The following is a 7034-nucleotide window of genomic DNA, read 5'->3' on the forward strand; positions in this document are numbered from 1 at the left end:
GTTTCTAAACCTTTTGTGCATTATGTATACATACAATTAAATATGTTGTATTCATTTGCAACATTAAGGAGTTATTGATATGAGATAGCTAGTTTCTAAATAAATGAACTGCCCCCCCCCCCCCCCTAAATGCAATACTCAGACCCAGACGAAACAAAACGTTTTGTTCTGTTTCTTTACGGACAAAAGCATTATAGACTAAACTATTTTTGAGACAAACCAATTAAATCAATTGAAGAAGCGTTTTTCTGTTCTTTTATAGTAACTCTTATTAAGCCATTTCTGATCAGAAATGTATACATATATTGTGGGTGCACCATATATCTAAACAAAATGGTATGGCGTTAATAATAAATGGTTTGCACTTACAAAAACATTGAGTTCACCTTAGTCTGACTGGCTTAATTTATTTAAAGTTTGGAGTAAATGACACAAGCAGGTTTTTTTTAAAGATATGAAACTGGCTGGTAATTTGCATCCGGTTTCATATACATGTAAGTCATGTGGGTGCATACTGATTTCCAGTATAAGATGGAATGCAGACTGTTATATGAGACATTGTCATGAAATAATCTCGTACAAATGCAATAAAATCATTGATATAATATTAGGTGCTGTTTTGTACTGATACACAAACTGAATGTTTATATATTATCATTATTTACAGAGAAAGGGATGAATCAACGATAACTACAAGAGCATTAGCTCAGTGTTGTAAAAGGTTGATTTTGATTAAAGAAAATCATTGCAGTGCTACAAAGGATAAACAATACTTTTGCAATTTATCACAAATTAGCGTAATTTACTAAACTTTCATTTATCTCATCAAATCCAAAATTTTGAGCTTATCCGAAGACTTGTTGTCCGTAGTCTTTTTATTTTTTTACATATCTTCTTTTCCCAATCCAGACATTTTAAAACAAAAATGAAACAGAGCCTTTTTATTGGGGGAGGGGGGGGGGGGTGGTTATGGGATTTCAGTTTTTCCAAATGAAGTAAGAAAAATATAAGCTAGAATATTAAAGAATAATTAGATATAGCGGTTTAATTTAGAATCATTTAAAGAACTAAGTAAGCAGTTTATTTATTTTAAGCATGACTTATGAAATCAACAAAAAGACAAACTAAACAAGATTTTCAGTTGCCTAAATGTCAGGTACCTGAATGTTGACTGAAATGTCTGGAAAGGTGACTTGATGACAGACCTATGCCATCTAGCCACAATTCAGATACATCTCGGTGAATTTTTTTTTTATATATCTCACTGACAGACCTTCACAACGTGCAAATAAAGAGAATGATACAGTATTTAGATTTACCTGGGTGATTAATTTTAAATTTGAATATATAGCAAGAAAACAGACTAGTTTCTAAAATAAATAAAATATGGGAAACACCAAGTTCCGAAGAATGTTGAATATATTATATATACATTTAGTTACTATATCCTATGATCACTGAGATGGCACAAGTAGGAAACTCAATATTGATAGGAATATATAGCAGCAGCAAAAAAATAAAAATAAATCCGTTCGGAAAAATAAGAGGCTTTGAAAATTATCTTTCAAAACAGAGAGAAAATATGAGAAAATCGTGAAAGTTTAATGAATGGAATATTGTTTGAATCATTTTGTAATGATGATTCTGCCAAGAAAGAAGGCGTGTCAAATGCTTGTGTTTCTTATATATACTGCTATTTAGGATAGTTACTTAGTACCAAGGGATTTCTTTGTATGCTGTTTGCTTGGGATTTAAAAATATATAGAAATATAAAATAATTTGATCAAATAACAATTTTTTGTGTAATAGAACTAGTAGATACACCAAAGGCAAACAATTTTGCGCTAAATGCCTGCCTTTGTTACCACTCTGACATTGTTTGACCCAGTATCGTTACACGTCTGGCGTTGGATCTATTCAGTCTAGATATTAATCATGCAGACTTAAAGTATGTTTTTTTTTCTGACGTGCATTACTTTTCAGAGGTTTTAAAAACTCGGTTATAGAGCAAACGCCCATGTTTTGATTTAAGATTGAAGCTATAAAAGTGTTGTATATTTGCCTTATGTGTGAAAATGGCGCTTGAATTTGGCGGCCAATTACATGTAAAACAACGACTTATTTACACATATTACGTTGTGTTCATTAAATTACAGATTTATTTCACTAATAAGATAATGTTGTGAAAATAACCACTGTTCTCCTTTGTTTTCTTCTTGTGCGCGCGTGTGTGTGTACTGCGTTTCGGGTACACTGGGCCCACAGGAATGACTTTTCCTTCTTAACTTGATCAAATTTTTAAAATTAAGAATGTGCTTGAATGACCTATGATCCAGGCTAAAACTAAGGGGTCAAGATTTTGTATGAAAAACTTGTTTATATTTAAGCTTAACACCGTTCGTAAATAGGCACTGTCACCAAGGCCAGGTACCGGTATATAAATCCTTCAATTTTGTTTTAAACCCGATTGCTCACCTGAAATTTGAGGCCGACGTGTTGTATTTCTTTCGTGGTCTATTGATTTTATGCATTTAATTCTTATTTTATGTGAATATATGTGCATATTCTGTTTGTTAATATTGCATTGACCTGTTTATTTGATGTTGGTATACTTCTGGCCTGACAAAAGTGCGTAAATTTTTTTAAGGAGTTGCATGGACAGCGGTGATAAAAAAAAGGAATATGACGGACAGTGCCTATTTACGTGTTCATCTTTGAAAATATCGAATGAAGCTATGTAAAAAATATACAAACATTTGACCCCTACAAAGATTATGTAGCAATTTAGGCGTCTAAATTAGGAACACGGATGTACAGACCGATATTATTTACCACATTAGGAAGATACATTTCTTTATGAAAACAAATAATTGATCTGCATGCAGATTTTGTAAGAAGATCGACAGATTTTGCCTTGCAAAGATAGATTGGATGAAGAAGTAAAATGTTATTACCGGTGTTGTATAGCAGTTTTTCCCCCATAGTAGCTTCTCTCCCCGGAAAACCTACTATATAGTAGCCTTTCCCCCTGGGGGGAAAAGCTACTATATAGTAGCTTTTCCCCCATAGTAGCGTTTCTCCCTCACGTTTTTTGTTCAGATTTTATAAAAAATATTTATGGAAACCCAGTAAGGATTAAAATCACTGTTTCTATACTCCTAGGTTGTATATCTGCATTCATCTGTACAGGTTAAGTTTCGTTTTGCCGATTAATTATTTTTATAGACAATGCCAAAAATTGAACATATGCGTAATGGAATCATATGTAGAACTTAATTAATTCAGGTAATTAATTGAAAAAAAAGTACTTGGTTTTACAAGATATACACTTATATGCATAATTCTGTGTTCTGAATTTTTAAGTGAACACTGTTTTGAGAGTTTTTTTTAATAAATATATCACTCCGTCTGCCTGTTTGTGCAATTTTAATGTAGGCTAAACCTCTGTTTTAGAGAAATTTTGTTTCCGATGTTTCAGAGCCCGATGTTTAAAATCCTATTAATATAATGAATATAGTGCATATTCTTTAGGGTGCCATATCTCATAAACTAGAGATAACCACATCACCATATATTCACAGTGGCAGTGGTTTACCACTTGTAGACGACTCTGAAAATTTGAGCCCCCAGGGTAAGGGCCCTCGATGTTTCAGGGCCCGATGTTTACAACTCCACTATAATTGCCTGACGTCATGACGTCAGGCATATCTAAGGTTTAAAAGTTGCATTCTCCGAAACAGTGAAGACAACGGGACAAGCAATATCATGATATTTCACAAAAAAGTTTAATCGATGCATGTTTAAGATGTCAGCATTTACATTCACAATTGATGAAAATGTTATATGGGATGTAATAACAACAGCGAGCAAGTGTTTTCAAGTAAAAGGGACGTTCACCATGCAGTGCACGTGTGTAATCCTGATTTAAAAATAGATCAGCCGCCATATTTGAACTGTGAAAAAGGGGGAGGGGTCATCGCAACAAGTTGTAACATATTGTCTTTCTTTTGTACTTGCACTTAACAAGATCAATAAACACCAAAAAAAAAATTACAATATTTATTTTTTGCATTTGTGTTCTTGCATTACAGAAAGTCACTCCCACACAATCTGCAATATTCAACATCAAATATTCTGCAATATTCAACTTCAATATCTGAAAACTTCTGAAGTTTTCATTTGACAAGCAGCTTGTCATATATGCTCAAGAGCACATTACCATAATACCGGCATACTCAATTAGAACCTTATCAAGTACTGATTACCACAACCATACACGTTAAACTTTCCCGTGCAAAGTTTGAACGCCAGAATGTATGCATATCGAACACGACTTACCTACAAAACCTTAAGCCCCGCCCCTATCTCTTATTGGCGTTTCCACAAAAGAAAATCATTTTATTCTAATTCACCGAGTTCAACCGAAATAAATTATATATAACGGTACAATGTGTTGGATTATTATTATTACAAGAGAGTCATCAGTTTGGATTAAAACAAATATATATTTATACAGCTGGAATGTTTACTGGAGGAACTAAATCGCCAAGCTGGGTGTGACCCGATTTTCGTTCAGTTGGGCGATTTCATTAATCTTGAAACGGGATCATAACTCGCGGGTCTTACTAAATGTACATTACTACTTTTAACAATTACTAATCAAGTGCGTTTCTTAATTCGATAGATTTCTTCCAAAACATCCGATCCAATGTATGATATACATGTATGTAGCTCTTACAAAACAAATGTCAAAAAATTCATCTGTCCCCCTCCCCAAGGATCTCTGCCAATTGATGAGTTCATTGGTTGCGTAAACGGTAATAGCAGGACTTCGCGCCATAATGTCTCATTTATAGTTTTTGCGCGCCTATTAGTTGACGAGTCCGTTGGGGTCATGCGAATACCCCTGTGTTTTCATCACAGGCACGTAGCATCGGGGGTTGGGGTGAGGGGGGGGGGGCTGCTCCCCCTCCCCACTTTTTTGACAGCTTGCACTTTTCTTAACTTTATGTGATAAATGGAAATATCATGGATTTGCCCCCCCCCCCTCAACTTTTGTAGGAGCATATGCAATAAATGAAACTGCAAAAAGGAATTCTAATTGAATTGAAGTTACAGTTAGGTTTTTTTTCAAGAATTTGAGAATTCACCCCTTTTTAATTGCTTGTCAAGATGATTTTGATGAAGCTGCCCACACACATTCAAAAACAATACGTGTTTGTATACCCTTTTATATGGTTGGAAATTTTTTAAAATGTCTTTCAGTTGATTTTGCATCTTAATACAATTTTAAAAAACTAATATTTACTCTCCAGCTTTCAAGCTTACATGCACTTATGATATGTGTACATTCCTAAAAAATTGAATTAATAAAATAAATGAATTTCAAGTGATATAATTTTATGTACATGCTCTTGATCGAAGAAAAGACTGACATTTCGTCTTAAATTTTCACGTTCCGTTTATAAATTTATGATCAGCAGCAAAAATTAAAATTCATTTCTGATAAGATAGCTTAATTGATACATGCACGCTTCCATTGAATGATTTTGTTTAGTCAGACAAGCTTTTTGGAAAGCTATTACTTGTGATTGAATAGTGTTCTATAAGTGGGGGCCCGGATCTCAAATTCTAGAGATGACCACTAAACCATATTTTCTCAGTGGTAGTTGTATAGCACTAGTATATGACCCTGAAAATTTTAGCCCCCAGGGTAGGGGCCCTTGATGTTTCCGAGTCCGATGTTTAAAATCCAATTATAATGAATAGTGTATTTTTTAGGGCCATATATCTCAAAAACTAGAGATGACAACATCACCATATTTTTACGGTCATTTAAAATTAAAAACATCATTTGAAAATACACACTCACTTATATATTTCCTTATCAAAATTGTTAAAAATTACGTTTAATTCTGCTTTTCTTTTTAAATTTACGAACAAAAATATTTTTAAAAAAAGGGACGCGGTTAAATTAATTATTCTTCAAAACATTTTATCAATTCATAAGATGACTAATGGTATAATAAATAACTTAATAAATAAATCAATAAATTTTTATTCATAAAAGTAGCAACCGAAAAACAAAAATAAATAACCAACAAAAGCGCACTTGATATACGGCTTTTTTTACTTGCCAATCGATTAAAAGAACAAGCTTATATTTAAAAAAAATTATTCAGCTCATCACCCAAAAAAATGTGTTAGTTTTAATTTTTAATAACCTTTTTCATTGTTCAAAGAAATAATATGGTATACAAGTAAATCTTTATTTCAAAAATATGAAATAAATAGTATGATACGATTTTTAGTTTAGTGAATCGTATATCTTTTTTATGTGGCATCGTTTTCAAAATTGTATATGTATAAACCACGTTAACGTTGCAAAATAAAAAGCGGAAAAATTAGCACGCAGTGAATGATAATATATACATAAGGTTAGTTCAGGCTCCATTTCATATTTTTCAAAGTAACCAGCAAAAATAATTACTTTGTTCTGGATGTAAAGTTACATTTTTTTAAAAAAAATGTTTACATCATAAAACCTCGCGTTTCATAAAAAATGTGCTTAAAGACATGAATATGAATATCCGTGACTTTAAAACAAAATTGTAAATACTAACTTACCCATGACTTCCCTTACCAAAATATAAGGCCTCTGGCAAACAGTTGCCGCAAATTTGCAGAGAGTTTCTCGCAAATTTGCGACAAACAGTTGCCGCAAATTTGCGGCAGGTTCAGAATTCGTATGCAAATTAGCTTCTGGCAAACTGTTTGCAGCAAAGTTGCGGCAAGTTCAGAATTCGTATGCAAATTAGCTTCTGGGAGACTTTTTGCGGCAAATTTGCCGCAAGTTCAGAATTCGTATGCAAATAAGCTTCTGGCAAACTGTTTGCGGCAAATTTGCAGCAAGTTCAGAATTCGTATGCAAATTAGCTTCTGGCAAACTGTTTGCGGCAAATTTGCCGCAAGCTTACAGATAAACATAGCAACTTTAAGATATTACAACATTACAACAAGAAAAACAATTAATA

The sequence above is a fragment of the Magallana gigas genome, chromosome 5, assembly GCF_963853765.1.
Source record: "Magallana gigas chromosome 5, xbMagGiga1.1, whole genome shotgun sequence".
In the NCBI taxonomy this organism is placed as follows: Eukaryota; Metazoa; Mollusca; class Bivalvia; order Ostreida; family Ostreidae; genus Magallana; species Magallana gigas.